This window comes from Pongo pygmaeus, chromosome 17 (genome assembly GCF_028885625.2).
Source record: "Pongo pygmaeus isolate AG05252 chromosome 17, NHGRI_mPonPyg2-v2.0_pri, whole genome shotgun sequence".
Lineage (NCBI taxonomy): Eukaryota > Metazoa > Chordata > Mammalia > Primates > Hominidae > Pongo > Pongo pygmaeus.
Genome location: NC_072390.2, coordinates 54,964,985 through 54,983,301, shown reverse-complemented (window position 1 = coordinate 54,983,301; position 18,317 = coordinate 54,964,985).

Below are 18,317 nucleotides of genomic sequence, written 5' to 3'. Positions count from 1 at the left end.
ACTATATCTCAGAACTATCCTCTGGGTATTTATAAATTATAAGCCACCAATGAAACTACTAAGAAAACCAAATAACCAAACAAAACTCAGACTTGCTGTTACATAAATAGTTGCACAAATTTTTGGACCTTTTATTTCAGATGTAATGCAAAAAAGACATCAGACTTTCAATTCTGCCCCAGTGTATCACAATTTCCCCATTAGGATTCTGCATTGAAAACATCTTTATCAAATGTCCTTACATAGTTGTTAATTTTTTAAATAAAATTTATTTTCTTTTTAAATACATATTTATTTTAGAATACTTTTAAAATAAAATAATAAAGAAATTAATTCCTCATAGTGCCACCAAGTGATAACCAGGATTTTCATGGTTTTTCTTTCCTCAATCATAATATTTATATACAATTGTTTTTATACATATTATACTATTTTATGTCAATTCACAGCTATCCTGCTCAGTTAAAATTAAATGTTCTTGGAATTAAAACAAGATTGTCAAGACACATAACTAGTCCAGTGACTTCATTTAATTGACAAAACTACTGCCCAGTTGCATAAATTGCCCAATATCCTGTAGCAAACAAGGGGATGAACCAGATCCTCCATATTTGCCTAGAGCTGCTGCATTGCACTACATATGCAAGAACCCAGGGTTAGAATGGGAAGATGTAACTTTTCTTAGGACTGTTTTTTCCTTAAGTAGCTTATTTGATGTATATTTTGGACAACATAAAATTTACACTACTCAAGTATACAATTCAATAAATTTTGGTAAACGTACTCAGTGGTGCACCCATTACCATAAATCACTTTTAGAATATTTTCATTACCCCAGTAAGACTCCTTCTGCCCAGGTATAAGGAATTCTCATTCCCACCTCCAGACCAGGAAACTACCAGTCTGCTTTCTGTCTTTGTAAAATTTTCGACAAGACTTTTAATTTCTTGATCTTAAGCTTATTCAACACAAAAATGAGCATAACGATATGGTCTTATGCAAAGCTAAATAAATAATGTCTGATATAATGCAAGCACAAAAAATATTTCAGAATTAGTAGTAATGGTAATCTATTCATTGGCAGCACTCACAATAAAAAAAAAAGGAAGTTAAAGGAAACTAAGATCTCATGCTTATTCTAGCATTTGGTTCAAGGCTAAGGTTCAAATTTAAATCAATCGGTCCATTATTATACTTTACCAACTGAAGCAGAATGGATTGAGAAGTATTTTAATATTTCACAGCTTCTTCTTCACCCGCAGTGTGTTCCAAATGCTGCTATCTTTGACACTAGGCCTCAGGAAGTGATGAATCAGTTAAATCCTCATTTTTTGGCCTGATAACACCTGTTAATGGAGCCAATTAAGGCAGAGGATGACAGAGATTTGGAGGAGATGCTGACACTTGTCCAGGAGGAACTGTGCTGAGACTGCCCAGTGAAGTCCTAAACAAACCACCAAACAGCTGTCGAAGAGTAAGGATTTTGAAGGTCTCGGCCCAAGTCAAACTTTAATAAAAGTAATGAAGTTAATGTATTTGGATCCTGTGGTTGAAGAAATATGCCTTCTTGGATATGAAAACATTATAGAAATCCTGCTTCTCCTTGTAACTGGAGAAAAATCTACTGAAAATATCTGTGCTGTACATTCAAAGCACCTCTGCATTTAGCAGTGAATCAGGTGAGGAATGGGAGGAGTCCCTGATGTTGATGTGCTCATTCTATGCGAGATGTAACTAATAGCATGTTAAAAATCCAGTACCACTTCACTGCTTTGGAAGAGGGACTAGGGGCACCTTGGATTTTTTTTCTCCATTCTGATTAATTAGAGCCAACTCAAGATATGCACGTGTTTCCCAAGTTTTTAACATTAATCACATAAATGATTAGTGATTAGTTCATAGATACTTAGTTCATATATTAGCTCATAGATAATTAGTTCATCAATACTTCTGGCTTATAATAATACGCCCCCAATTAAATATCCTTAGTCCAGCAGTCCAGACAGCTAAATGTGACATGGGGGAAAAAAGGAAATAATCCAAAACATCTACGCATTTTTTCCTATGTATTTCTCTTAACATACAGAGAGTTCTGTTTAATTGGTATACTTGATTAAGTGCCCAAATGTGAAGTATCGCCAGGAATACTACCTAAAACATTCTGCTTAGTAGTCCCATATGAGAAAGAAAAACTTTGAAGTAGGGGTTTAACAAGCAAAAGTGAAGTTTCAAAAACACTTGGCAGCATTATTGTCAATCCCTAAATTTTGTGATCACTCTCCTGAATTTTAAATATGCTCTCTCCCTTTATTTGTTATATTTCCCTGATTTAAATATCACTGGGTTTTTAGATTTTTACCCTAAACCCTTCCTCCTGCTGCCACCACCACCACCATCATATCATCTCCGCTTATGAAAATAATATTGTTGTGACTTCTTTTGGTTTATAATTCTAAATGTTTATTTTCTTTGAAGATATTGGTTTCCACTCAAGATTTCAGTTTAAAAAAATTTGTATGGCAAATGTTTAATTAAAAAAAATTAGCTAACTCTGGTTATTTTACTTAAAAAAAGTTATTTCCAAAAATTGAATGAAATGTCTTTCTTCTAGTTGTATGTGTGCTTATAAACACGGAGTTGATATATATACTTTAAATATGTGAGGAAAGAGAGATTATACTAAGAATACATAACACATACAAGTCCAGCTAGGTGGGCCTTACCAAGCAATCCCAAAGAGAATGTTCACAGTTCAATCAGGAGTCTCTTTTACAATATGAAATAAATAACTGACTTACCTGCACAACTTGTTTAAATGCAAGTTATACAATCAATCATTAGCAGTACATATCAATTTCAAAGTAGTTTTTTCTAAAGATATCTCTCCACTGAACAACCACAGCAAACCAAAAATCGAAGCCAGCCTACTTTTGCCAGTTGACAGAGGGTTTCCATTAGTTTGATTGGGACCCATCAGTGTATGTTTAATGGGTCATAAATATATCCCAAGGCTCAGTCCTTTGTTCTCTGTTCTCTGTTTTCAAGTAGACAACATCCATTATCATGGTCTAGTCAACCTCTGTGTTAGCATTTTACAAAAAGATCCCCAGATTAAGTTTGTACCAAGGTCAAGTCTTGTATCTCCAACTGTTACCTACACATTTTCAGTGTCAGCAAACATAATGTCTCTGGTATCAAACTTACCATAATTCCTTCTAAATCAGCTCTATCTCCAGATAGCCAGGTTTTTATTGCACTCCCTTAGGAGTATCATAGGTCCCTGGTACTCCTTCTCAGCTCCTTCTTCTTTCTTTCCTCATCACCAAACTTTTCTCTCATTTGGTTTTCTGTAATGGCCTCTTGCAAGCCTCCTTGACTCCAGGCCATGTCTCTAGTTCCATATTGTCACCATCATTCTTTTTTTCTCTAAAGTGCCATGTTTATTAGTTCAGTGCCAAAGTAAATGCAGTTTTTGCAATTATTTTTAATATTTACTTGGTTTTTCATTCATTCATTTATTCATTCATGTCGTCACTTTGTTGAGCATCAATTATGTGCCAGGTTTTATGATGGGTGCTAGGTTTTTTTGAGATAATGTTCTATTTAAAGTCATCCATTGGTTATTTAAACCAAATTGTTATAGTTGACCTCCACTACGAATTTTCAACTTTTCTGTTGATAATTTCCCAATCCATCTCCCTTCCATGAATATACATGCTCTAATATTGTCCCTTCTTTGGAAAGCTAAAATCAAGTCCTCTACTAATCCAAATCTTTTGCTTGTATAATTTTTTAAAACAATGTGCATTATATTTTTTCATTTTTCTACTCTTTCTTCACTCTGGAAAAGGTTTTGTCTTTTGTCCCTTGTTTAGCCACTCAAGAATCATTTATTTTATTTCTCCAACTGCTTTCTTTATTTCTTACATCCCCTCTTGCCCTCTGAAGTTGTATTTCTGTTCATTGGTAGTGGGGTTCATTGCACTGCAAGGTATAATTTCTTGATGACTAAGCAATGCATATATCATGTCCTTTTCTCCTCCACAGTGTAAACATACCCAGTGCTTTACAGTATTCAATATAGAAGAAATATTTTATGCATCTATTTTCTCATTTCTGTTTTAATTCTCTCTCTCTTGTTTTTTCATCAAAATGCCCCACCTCAATTTCCCCACCTTGGGTGCTCTTACTATATTTGTGAGACTATATGAACAGAAAAATGTTTTCAAAGTTTACAAACTACTGATCAAAGTTGGCCCCACAGTCATTGGTTAATCACATATTTCCCCAATTCTCTCCCACTGAGATGTTCTAGTGGGTTTGTGTGTGTGTGTGTGTGTGTGTGTGTGTGTGTGTGTGTTTTAAATATAGTATTACACTGCCAACAAGTATTATCTACTTGCCCATATTATCTTAACATGGACATTTAGAGACAGCAATTAAGAGTTGGATTTGATGAATTATGCAAAGAAGTGACTGGAGGGAAAATCTTAGGGAGTGGAAATCAGCACTCTGGATTTCCATTCCTCTTCCATCCTAGTGGTCCTTCAGTGGCCCCTATTGCCTTCTGAATTCAGTGATCCACTTGGCCTTCTCTTTGCCGTCCCTCTTTCCTGTTTCTCCACTCTTTAGCACATTGGCTCATGTCATTTTTTGTCTTAATTATTTTCTTTGTTTACTTCTACCTTCCCTTATCATTCAGATAGTTGGAGAAAAACAAAACTGTCATGTAAATCCACTTTGGAGACATAAAAGAGAAAATAACTTGAGGAAGGAGGACAAGTAAGGATAATTAAATCTGGAGAAAAGCAAAGTTAATTTTCATTTCCCTATCCTGAATCTCTGAAAGGAATCGTTTTACCAAGAGAATTGTCTTCTGATATCAGACACTTACCTCAAGCCATTCGCATCTCTATTGCAATGTTCCCTGACTGGTTGTTACTTGTCAGTGAGCCAAAACAAGGAGGAGGCAAAATAGTCTGGGAAACTGTGGAATAAGGCTGCCAATAGAGAGTTTAAACAAAACGGGGAGAGAAATCCAAATACCTAAGCATTAAATCGAAAAAAGCATCTGTCAAGAAATGCTAGAAATGTGCCCAATTTGATCTATTGATCACTTAATATTTCTATTTATGTATTTTGCTCTTTTTTCCTTTTAGCTATATTCACATTTTATTCTAAAATGATATTTTGAATCCAAACTCTCCCACCCTCAGAAACAAAAAGATAATTGAAATAACATAATAAATGCAGCATCTTTTCCATTTCTCCATCTTAAGTTTTTTTCCCTTGCATTCCAGACATTACAGAACCAAATTACATTTTTGCATATTATATCAAAACAAGTGCAATCAAAATAACCATTTATTTCTCAGCATTTTCATTTCTTTTTTAATGAACTTTCCCTGAGGACATTCTCACAATTGAGTGTTTATTTATCATAAGCAACAAAAGAAATCCTGATTGTTCCAGCTGTGACAGAGAAACTTAGTTTGATAAACATATAGTATATGAAACAAATAATAATAATGATAAGCATTTTGATACCCTGGAATGTGAAGAAACAAAAAGAAATAAAAAGGCTCTGGGTTAAGATGTTTTCTTTCCATCATTTTTTGGAATATTTTATTTTTCTTCTACAGAATCCAGTGAAACTCTTCTACCAAAATACCAAGGCTCACTATAAATTACTTAAAAAAATAAAATCTTTACTGGTAAAAATACCATAACAAGAACTCTAAAAGGCAAAGCTCTATTGCTTGAACATTTAGAAGCAGCAGTAACACTTGTAACAGATAGACCACCTTTGTTCATATAACAATTTAATTCATAAACTGGTGGCTCACTTTTATACTGCTATTTAGTATTCATTCTTCCATTCATTTATTTATTCATTCACTGCACATTTCACACTTAGGACGGGTGGGTGGCAAAGTTTTGTCATTATTTAGGTCTCTAAATATAAATTCAAAGACTTTACTCCACCTACATGACATAGTCTGAGGTTCAGTAATATCAGCTGGAAACTATTTATTATATCAATTATACTAGGTTCCAAAAATGATAAGCAATAATGCAGTCAGTTAATGTGTATAATACCTACTATACAATTTCAGTTTAGAATAAAGACAAGATAATCTTTTCCTGCTACTTTGTCTATATCCTTTTGGTGCTTTGAAATATGTAACATCAAGACATACTATCCTTCTCCTTTGGTGATGTGTGTGTGTGTGTATGTGTATGTGTATGTGTATGTGTATGTGTGTGTCATAAAATAGTCAAAATGGCATCTGAAAGTCATTCATCTCTATGAAGATATATATTAGATTTTGCATTTCCTTTAATAATTTCTCTCACTTCTACTTCCCCTTCACCTTACTGAAACCTCAATTTGCTTTTTTAGTAAGAATACAGCAAGAGAAAAGGCTGCATAAATGCTCTCTGGATAAAGGAGAGCATAATTAATGAACTGCCTAACTTACTAAATACGCAAAGTACAGACAAGCATTGGCAGCTCTGTTCTGCTTTTAAGGTAAGTAGAGAGACTGGATTGCAGTAGAGATAACAGAGGTACAATTCATCACTCTGGAAGGATAACTCATTTTAAAACATAGTTTTACTTGGTGGGATTCAGTATAATGAAGATCTCGGTGAAAGATATAACTTAAATGTGAAACAGCATGAGATCTTCTTTAACTATTTAAAGAAATCAAGAGTCATTTAAAAATTATTTACAGGTGGATTAAAGAGCTAACTGTAAATGACAAAATTATAATATCCTTAGAAGATGATAAAAAGACTACCTCTATGAGCACAGGGAAAGAAACAAAACAGAACACATTTTCATAGAATAACCCAAAGAGGGAACATCAAAGAAATGATTCATTTAAATAAAGAACTTTCATTTGTAAACAACCAAAACACCATAAAAAGAAAAAAAAGACCATAAATATCCAATTGGGAAAAGATATTGTTAACATATAAAATTGAACATATGTAACTGTTCAAATATATTTTTAATACTCCTAGAAAATAACCAAAGAAATTGTCAACAGATTTGCACATATAATTCACATAAGAGAAAATCCAAAGGACCAATAAAAATATAAAAGCATGCTCCATCTAATTACTGTATGGGAAATGCAGACTTAAATCCACCAGAATAGCTTGAAGGAGAAAGTCTGATCATATCAAGTATTGCCAAGCACTAATGCAACAACTAATGAACACCTAAGTGTTGCTCCAGACACTGTCTTGCACAGGTGCACCCAGACAAAGATGCAGGGATATTCAGAGCAACAATATTGTTGGTAATGGCAAGAGCTGGAAACAACTCATGTGCACATCAACTGTAGAATGAAACACATTTACAGTTGTCAAAAGTGAAGCTAAATACATGATGTTGAGCAAAGCAACGTGTTCTGGGAGGAGAGATAGTGTATAATTAAAATGGTATTACATTCAAAAGGCTGCCAAATGAAACAATGCATCATATTGGAATCTAAATAAAGATGAAAACACTGAAGAAAATGGTAGATCTTTCCACAAAATGTCAACCTCCCTAGGGAAGGAGCAGGGTGTGATGAGAGAAGGGCATGGAGTGGCATCTAAGTTCCCCGTAATGCTCTATTTCTTAATCTAAGTTGTGGGCACACGAGCATTTTGTTTATTATATTAAAAATGGTACACTCATATTTCATTTACTCCTTATACATTGTAATTAATGAAAGCGAAATAAAAGCCAAACCAAAAATGAATAGAGTTATCAGATGACACAAATAGGAGTTCATTGCCTTGGAATTTCTGAACAGACATCTCAAAAACTGTCATGCAATGGTCCATAATTGCCACATTTTATCTCAACAAGAAATGATTCGAGAGATTATCAAAAATATAACCCACAGTAGTAGCCATTATAGCTATTGTTATGCATCTGGATTCCCTAAGATCAGTTTTTCCATTTTCATGAGCCTTTAGTGTCTCCCCAACATGTTTTGTTTTCAGTGTCCTCTACCTGTGATGTCCTTGCAGTGATGACTCTTGGTGTTAGAAAGCCACTTTACCCAAAGTCAAGAGTAGTCCCCCTGCCCAAGGTCCTCAGCCAATCAATGACTGACTGGTGCTGGGTTATGAAAGCTCAGCTCTTCTGCTTTAAATGCAGAGGTTTCCTATGTGATCAGGCTGTGGATGGGGTTTTACCACTGGTTGGTTCCGTCTCATTTCCTTTCCTCATTTCTCCACTCTTTAGAGCTCACTTGCACACTAATCCTCGTCTCAGAATGTTTCTGTGGATCCCAAACTCACACATGCATAATATTGCTGACGATTCAGAATTCATTCATATCTTCTTTTGTGTTAGAAAACCATTACTTGGTCTGTAGTTTAAGTTTGTTTTTGATTGTTTGTGGTTTTCTTTTTTTGTGTGTGGGGGGGTTGCTTCTTAACAGGCAATAATTTCTGGGTTAAATCTAAAACAACAGCAATTTTAGGTTTCTGTTTTTTCTAAACAATAATAGTTTATATGGGCTCAATATACTTTTAGATGTAACTATTTGAAATGCTAATTCCATCATAACATTTTAAAGTTTGATATGAAGTAGAACACCCAGAGGAGAATCAGACAATATTACTAAAGATGGAATTATCTCTGTCTCTGATGTCTTCATTGTTTAGGGTAAAATATGCATTTTGGCCACTCCTTCTATATTTCCTCAGCCTCTTTATTTTTGCCTTTCCTGAGGAATCATCTATCATAAGTGTATATGAAATTTAAAAAGTGAATAATACTTTGCCATACAAGAGGAAGCATAGATCTATGGTTTCATAACTAATCCCACTTCTGGGATAAATAATGTGGGGTTTGTGACTAGAGGCATGAGTGCCATTCAGAACTTCTTACTCCATATTCCTTTTCACAGAGGGACATGTGTGTGGACTTAGGGAAGTTAGTGAAAATTTAAAAAATATCCTCCTGGATTTCAATTGACCCTGGTCCTTACCCCCTCTGAAATATTTTTTAAATATAATAAGAATATTGTATTAGTCTGCTAGGGTTGCCATAACAAAGCACCATAAACTAAGGGGCTTAACAACAGAAATGTATTGTCTCACTAGAAATTCAAAATTAAGATATTGGCAGGGTTTGGGTTGCTTCTAAGGACTTTGAAGGAAGGATCTCTTCCAGTCCTCCTTCTTTTCTTGTAAATGGCTGTCTTTTCAGTATGTCTCTTCACGTTGTCTTCCCTGTGTGCTTGTCTCTGTGTCCATGCTTTCCCTTTTTATCAAAATGCCAGTCATATGGAATTAGAGCCCTCCTTAATGATCCCTTTTTTAACTTAATAACATCTCTAAAGACCCTATTGCAAATAAGGTTGCATTTCAATAGCGATGGGTTTGAACTTTAAATCTATCTATCTATCTATATATTTATTTATATTTACATATATATGTGTGTGTGTGTGTATTTTGCGGGGATACAATTCAACCAATAACAAATATTAACTATAGATATTGTAATGTTTTAAAATTAATTAAGTGCCGTGAGCTGTTTCATTTTATTGTATTGTTTTTAAATCCCCCTCATAGGGCTAAATTCAGGTCCAGAGGCATACTCTTAAGTCCCCTGCCCTCATACATGGCAGTGCAGGTGTTAAACCCCAACATTTGATGAGAGGCTAAGATCAGAAATCTTCATTTCCACTCCAAAGCAGAATAAGGTTATATATATATTAATGAATCCAGAAATTGCTGTCTTGGGACAATTTACTCTGCCTTTGATGGACATCTCCAAAAAAAGAAGATAGATATCTTTAATCAGAAAATATTTTATTTACAGTCATAACCAACTAATGCTTCCTTGTTTTATTTGCACTTTTAGACTTAAAAAGAGAATAGATGGAATTTCCAGCTGCATCTCAATATTACTACTGCTCTTATTCTCTAAAAGAGAATGACTAAACCTATATGAATGACTATGGAAGATGAATTGTCAACCTTTTATTACAGACTTGAGGCTCAATATTTTCTATCCTTGTTTCTAGAGGAAGTAGTTGAGATATTGGAAAAGAAGTTAACATCAACTCAAACTAAGCCTACACTAATACTCACCCCTGACAAAATTATACGCAATAAATTTTGCTGTTTTTTTTTGTTTAAGACTAAGAAGTTTTAACTGTGAATACATATCCATTCTTATATGTAGATTCTGTCTTGTGAAACTTCAAAATCTCCTGTGAGTAGGATTGTGGTTCTCTTTCTACCCTTCTTTGTTCATCTATAAATTGAGAGAGAAATATTTAGATTGTTATTTCCCTTCCAGTTTTCAAAGCTAATGGTTCTATTCCCAGGGAAGTAGTATTTACCCATATGCCTTCTGAAGTCAGGGCCAATAGATGCCCATTTTGCTATTTTAATGCCTGAAAAGAAGGAAAGAAATATCTAGCTAACACTAACAATTGCACTTCTATAACTGTGTTTCTGCTTCCTCTTTTGACTTCTGGCAAAAAGAAACCAGGAGCAACTAGCCAGGACACAGAGGGTTTTTTTAAATCAACTGTAAGTGAATGGTCAGTTACTGGGATGGCTTATATGCAGTAATTCTAGGAGAAAAGGGGATTGACTAAATGACCTTTTGAGGATGATTCCAAGTCTATGACTCAATAATAATACTTATCAACCTGTTCTTGTCTTCAGGTACTAAAATGGGAGTGGGAAGGGCAGTCTATTATTAGCTGCAAGCTTCTGATTAATCTTTTAAGCTAAGGGAGCTTGTGTTTCAGCCAAGATGTGAAGCTGTCTCCTGAGGTGAGGCCATTAACATGCCAGGAATGAGACAAGGTTATCATTAAGGAGACATTAGGCCCTGATGACCATAGTGAAGTCAAGAATAGCTGGCTGGCTGGCCAGGCAAAGCTGGCTAAGGGCTAACACAAGGTCACTATAGGCAATGCCAAGCCATATGTTCAAATTGAGGATAGCTACATATGTCGTCTTTTGTCACCCTCTAGGGGATTCCAGTCAGCAAATGAATGAAAAAGTAGTTCCATGAGAGTGATATGAACAATGGGTTCAACATTGTATTCCAATATTATGTGGATGTATATGTGCACGCATGTCTGGTCATATGCTCATGCATGTAGGTGTATGTATGTGTGTATTCTGGCCAATGTCTATAAAACCAAGAGTTAATCTTTGGCTTTTAAAAATACATTAGCAACTGAAAGCATGTACCTGCTTAAAAAAATATATGCCCTTTCTCGAATTATGCTTCTTCCTATATAAAGAGATTAGAACTAAAATGTTCAAATGTGTACGTGGTTTGGACATCTTAGGTTTCTATCCAAGGCTCATTCTCCTTCAGTCTTATAGAATAATTAATCATTTAGTGGTTAAAGAATGTGATGTCAACTAATAATTCAAAACAGAACTAAAAAGAAGCCTAGTGGATTAATTTAAAAAGATCAATGGAGCAGTTAAATGCAGTTTATTACTCTTCTTTTGTTTTCTTTCCTTTTAGTCAAAATAGACTGCTATAGCTATTGCTACGTAAAGAGTAAGTGGCCTGGTAAAAATAATTAAGATAAATATTTTGAAATAACTTTAGTATTAATGAGTTCTAAGACTTACATGTGGCTTTGGTCAAGAGTCTTGGTTTCTTTACATGTAAAATAGGGATAACAATGACATTCCATCTGGTTGCCATTATAATGAAAGGCAACAATGTGGATGAAAGTGTTTTGGAAATCTGACTAGGTTGCATATATTGCTGTTGATATTATTGTGTTTTTACCATTGTCATTGTAACTAACATGAGAATGGGTACCATATTCACAGTTCTAAGAACTATATCTAATAAAATGGTTGGTACATAGTAGATACATAACAAATGTTGAATTGTTTGATGAGTTACTGTATATTGATGTAGTTATGAATGATATAAACATATATCCCTATATGTAGCATAAAACTGTCAATATAATGATTATAAATATAATATAGCCATAAATAAACATTTTACACACATATGTAATTTTCAAATATAAACCACAGGTAGTTTACTCTTCTTTGTATTTATCTTAGTACTATTACATTTATTTTAAACTCTAACATTCATTTGTATTCATACATCCTACAAACAGAAAAGCAGATCTGGAAATAAGGTACCTGATTTCACATTTGTATTAGTCCGTTTTCATACTGCTGATAAAGACATACCCGAGACTGGGTAACTTATAAAGAAAGAAAAAGAGGTTCAATGGCCTCACAGTTCCACGTGGCTGGGGAGGCCTCATAATCATGGCCGAAGGCAAAAGGCACATCTTATGGCAAGCAAGAGAGAGAATGAGGACCAAGTGAAAGGAGTTTCCCCTTATAAAACCATCAGTTCTTGTGAGACTTATTTACTACCACAAGAACAGGATGGTGGAAACCGCACAACGATTCAATTATCTCCCACCGGGTCCCTCCCACAACACATGGGAATTATGGGAGCTACAATCCAAGATGAGATTTCGGTGGGGACACAGCCAAACCATATCAACATCTTTACTTAATCACTTTCCCTCGCTAAATACCTATTTTCTTATCTCTCACAAGAATAGTAGAAAACCCATTTCTGTTTATGATGCAGGAGTTGAGAGTACAATTTATTTGTCACAGTAGTACCTCAATATAGGATCTCTAATCGTGAACCATTCATTTAGCCCCCTGCTTCACAGGGTTCTCTTCCTCCAAACACATACCCACAATCCAGTTAGATTAAAAACCTATCGAACTTCCTCTCATTTTCTTTGGTCCCTGAATGAAATTTAAATCTCCTTGGTCCTTCCCTTTGTCATCTGTCCCACAGCAGCAATAACTTCTTCAGACTTATTTTAAGATTTAGATTCAGTGCGAGTAGGTAACAGTATTAGGAAAAGGTGAATGACACAGAAATAGGATAATGGGCCTATCACCTGCATGATTTGCCTTCTGTACCTTTTTACATGAACCATCTGCAAAACTGTAGAGAGCTGCTCCAGCAATTTCAAGGTCTAGATTATTTCACCCTTAAGTATTTGCCCCTCTGATAGAAAAATCAGTATTTCTGCAATGACTTCAACAGAAAAACAGGACAGCAATGAAAAGACAATAGACTTTAAAAACTACTTTGGCATTGCAAGGTTGTTAAATTCATAAAACGAACTTTAATGTGTAGAAGGAGTTACATTTATCATTTTGCTCTTTTTATTTCTAATATTTACTCACTTTACTCATACTCTGTACAAATATATATTAAAATTTATAAGTGTATGCACTAAAATTTATTAGTATTATACATTAATAAATACTAAAAATCAAGATAAATTACTAGAAGTTGTATGCATTCTGATTCATGTACCCTAAAATATAAACATATACATGTATATATATAAATGTTATAGCTTGTGTGAATCAAAATGACCCTGTACTTGCTAATTTATCTTATTATTTAATATTCATTAATACATATTTTATTCCTCTAAATACCGGGAGCTAACTGATTGTTGTATCTTCAGAGGGCACTGGAGTCAGTTCCATAACCAGAAAGCAAAGAGTGTGACATTTATTCATTGGACTCTGAAATGGATCTGTAGCATTAGGGAATTAAATAAAGCCATGGTATCCAGAGGTGTAAAAAACAAAAACTGAGTGGCAGACACAGTGGCTTAGGAGAACTTAACTGTGCCATCTTTTTTTATTACCTTTGCTCTGGTGTCAAGGGTAAGTTAACCTTCTGGTTAAGTTAACCTTCTTTTTAAACTCTTTACCTTCACTTCAGTGTCTTCCTCCTATCCTGGGCAGCCAGCACTCTCCTTTTGCCTATTGTCTCTTGTAAAAGGAAATTGATCTAATAAACACATTCATACTTATTTAATGTGATATTTGCTTCAGTATTATTTGCATTCTAATGAAGACAGTGGGAGAAGGCAACACTTAACACAGAAAAATAAAACATTAATAGTGGGACTGTAAGCATAGTGTAGAGAACATAGTGTAGTGTAACATTTCAGACTGGGAGGCCATGACAATACCACTCAGCTCATACAAATTCAAAACCACTATAGTGCCTAGACATAAGACCAACCTGGAGAAAAAGACAATGTTATCTCTAGTGTTCTACTGGTGTGCATGTGAGTGTGCAGGAGATGTCATAACAAATAGCCTTACTAGAAAACCCTTCTGTTTCTAGTACACAGAAGAGATGAAGTTAAATGAGCATTGCTCAGGTGTCTAGTCGGAGAAGGCAGTCAGCATTCCTCATTCCTAAAACCATCATTCTGCTTTTATGCTGATAAACACAGTAACATTCAAAGAGGTTGCTGGTTGGGCAAGCTATAGTTAATTCACAAATCAGATAAAGGTCTACTCTGTGGACTAACTGCTGGGACTTATAACCTCAGTTTCATTGTTTATGTGTTTATTGTCTCAGACTCCGATTTCTGAGCTTACTCAGTAATATGGAGTCACTATTTCCTTTGTTCCTAAGTACATAATTCTGATCCAGAATAAGTCTTTAAAAATAATATCTAATAGCTGAGACCTCACACTTTATAATTTAAAATTCTCAAGTAAAGCTGTAATAATGCCAGTGATGCTGATGCTGGTGATTGTAATAGTGATGAAGTATAATAAGTATTCTGTGTTTACTGTGAAATCAGGGAATGTGGTAAGAATTTGATATACATCACTTGTATTAATCCTCACAGCACCTCTAATACAGTGAGTGGCATGGCTACATCCAATTCATAATCTCTTTAAAAAACATAGTTATAATAATGACTTTCATATTTTTATCTATAGATGTATGCTTACAAACCATTGTCATTTTCTCATTAGATCTTCACCACATATCTAGGTCTCTACGTAACTAGTAATATAGAGGAAGGAGAATAATTTGTTCTTGCCTTTCCTTAGCTTCAGAAACAGTGACAGTTCCTAACTCCTTTACATAAGAATAATTTGGAGCCTCCAAAGACTCTAGGTAATTGTACCTATTCAGTTTCCATTTCTCCAGCAAATTCCATTGTATTGTTATCTCCACAATTGAGAAATAGCACGAGATTGGACAGAGAGCATTTGCATCTGAACACATAGAATAAGTTCATCTTCTGCATCTTATTAGTTCTGCAATTAACTCAGAGATCATCTATAAGCTGCCTGCCCACATCTTGAAAGTATCATATACAATATGTAAAAGCATTTTCTAACTCTAAAACTCTATAAAAAATTTGACACATCATATAGTATATATGCTATGGATATGGTTGATACATACTTTGGAAGGTCGATTTATAAATGTTCTGTATGCTATGAATATTTGTGCATAGCCACAATATAAATGAATAGTAAATTATGTACTAAAAATGACAGTCGCTTAGCAGTAGTGATATTGTCATGCAAGAATCCCAGATACGCATGTCCTGAGAGACAACCAACTTGTCTTTGTGTGATACCCTATCATACTACTTTTGTAACATATATGAAAGCCCAATGCTCTTTTACTTCTACGTAAAAGTAAATGATATAAGTGATCAGTATCATGTGAGGTGTGGGTGAACATGGCCACCATATTTCTACAGGTAAATTAATGTCTTGTGTTTTAAAATAGTACTGGCACCTGCTATGAAAAGTAAGTGGATGCTCTAGCTTTGTATCTCTATCACCTTACATGTTTTTCCACTTCTTTTTACCAAGATGTTTTAATGTGTTAGTCATCAAAATGATACTTAGAGGTATTCCAATATATAAAATCATTTTGCGTTGGACACAATTTATGGAGAAAATGGTATTTTATTTACAGTAAAAAATTATATAGGCACACAGTTGTGATCATTAAGTATAAGACATTGACAATATTTGAGGCTCAAAAGCTTAAGGAATTTAAGGAGTAAGAAAGAGAGAAGTCAGATAATGTGCGTATGTGAGTTTGGGACATACACAGGGAGCAAACGAAGAGAGTATAACTCCTACTTCCAAACTACTGTCCTATTGAGCTCATGTTGATATACTATAACCTAATTTAAGAGCATGTGTGTGAATGGATAGGTGAAGCATGATTAAAAGTTAAAGGACAATGGGGTTATTAGGAAAGGAAAGTAATTACATTTTGTAATATTCACTAAGCCAAAGAAAGCACATCACTCTCCTTCTTAGGATTGGTTGATGGACTTGAAAAGAACCTGCAAAGCTGAAGGGAAGGACTCAGTGCAATTTAAAATCTTTGTGATTAACAATTTCTCTAACTTTATTGACCTTTGGAACAATAATCATGGCTTTCTCTCCAAGGGAAGTTCTTTCTATTTGTCTAATACATCTCTCTCAATAGGCTAAAGGAACTGAGCATCTATTATTGAATCTTATCTATAACTGAAGAATGCAGGGATTGGAAATATTAAAGGAAGTGGCCTCTGTTCCTAAATTCATTTTAGGAGGAGTGAAATCAGAACTAATGTATTTCTTTACCTCACGAAGAACACTGAATAAGCAGAATAAAAAACGGAATTTAAAATTTTTTGTCATAAGGCCCAAGATCATTGCTGTATTTTTTCACTTTATATGCATACATGTTTCCAAGGCTTTTACCTTTCTGCGCCTTTTCAGTTGTATTGTCTCAAAACCCAAGCACTTCCATCACTCCCTTAGCTTAACCTCTGCAGAAACAAAGTAAACTCAGGAAACTGCCTTAGCACATGCTGTTTTATTTGGTGTTCTTCAAGGTCATGAGCATTCTGCGCTCTCCTTAACCGATTAGACAGATCATATGCACAATTAATCTCCCCTAATCCCTCCCCTCAGTTAGACCACAGGAGAAAATGCACACGCAATAAGGATAATGATTTGTACTGAGGCTTCTTTCATGTGAGGATCTCAAAGTCCTTGTTACACATGTCAAAAGCTCCCTATCACTCTTTCAAAATGGGTATTACAAGATTAATTTGCAGAAGGGCAAAGGCAGGCACGGAAATGTTAAGAGACTTTCCAAAGAATGTATACTCAGGAAAGACAGAAATAGCGTTCTCAAGTTTGGGGTGTCTATGCCCTGAGGGGATAGAGGACATTTCAATATATAGGAGGCTTATCTTTTAGAAAATGAGGTCTCACTAAACAGAAAATGAATTTCTTTATGTTATCATAGGTCATGGGGTTGAATAAAAGACCTCAGACTTGAGGCTTTGCTTTTCTTTTTCTCTTAGTCTCCTGGATTTTGGTGTGAGGACAGCAAGCGAGGCTGCTTCAGCTGTCTCGAAGGTATGTGTATGTGGGGAGTGACACTGAATGAGAATAGCTTTCACTTTTATTCAGAGGACTAAACAGTTGAATGTCAGGCAGCCAAATTTCTGTTTGTTTTAGCTGTTTAATAAACTATTTTGAGTACTACTTTATTAAGCCTAATAAAAACTGGAAGCTAACAAATAAAAGTGGCATTGACATAAAAAAAACAGATGATCCCGTAGGACTCTTTTGAAATTATATGTTTGGAACTCAGAACTTATGTTCCCATTGAAACCATGTTTAAAAAGTTAGAGTCCCAGACCATCCCTTTAAACTTATATCAGTAATGAGGTTGAATTACTATCCTATCCATTACAGATTAACGTTTATAAATTATTAAGGTAATGGTTACTTTATGGAAAATAACATTTTAATATTGAACTTTTCCAAAACACTATCCTTCACCAAGGATCCACAGTCAAAGGGACTATGATGAAAACATGAGAATAAGTGATTTTATCTCCTCTTACTCCATACATACTACTTGCAGGAGAAGAACAAAGACAACCCCCAATTCTGAGCCTGTGACTGCAGCATTGATGGAGGAAGGTAGATCTCCATGTAGCACTTTCTTATATGACTCTAGTCATGTAAATGCTCACAAGGAGTATTCTCTAAGCCTGAAAAGGCAAGGGTGTGTGAGAAGTTCCCCCATGCTAGAGAGAACCTCGCCACCTAGACTCAAGACTTCACTGGGACAAGAGAGAGTTAAGTGCTCACATTTTATTTCCCCATCCAACCCCTCCATTTTCATAAGCAAAGCATAGAAATGGGTTTTTAATAAACATCCGCTTCTTTCCAGCTCATGTTTCTGTACACATTGTTTCTCTAGTGTTTAGCACTCAGTGTTCACCAAGGACTCCTATTTTTGCATTCTATCTGGTTAGCTTCTCTAAATACAGCTAGAGCTGGTGCCTCTTCCTTAACTTTAGTTGGAATGTGGGTCCCCTGGTACTATGATGAGCTTCTCCAGCCCTCCTTCATATGACTGTTTTCTCCATTTCAGCTCCTATGCATTCTCTACC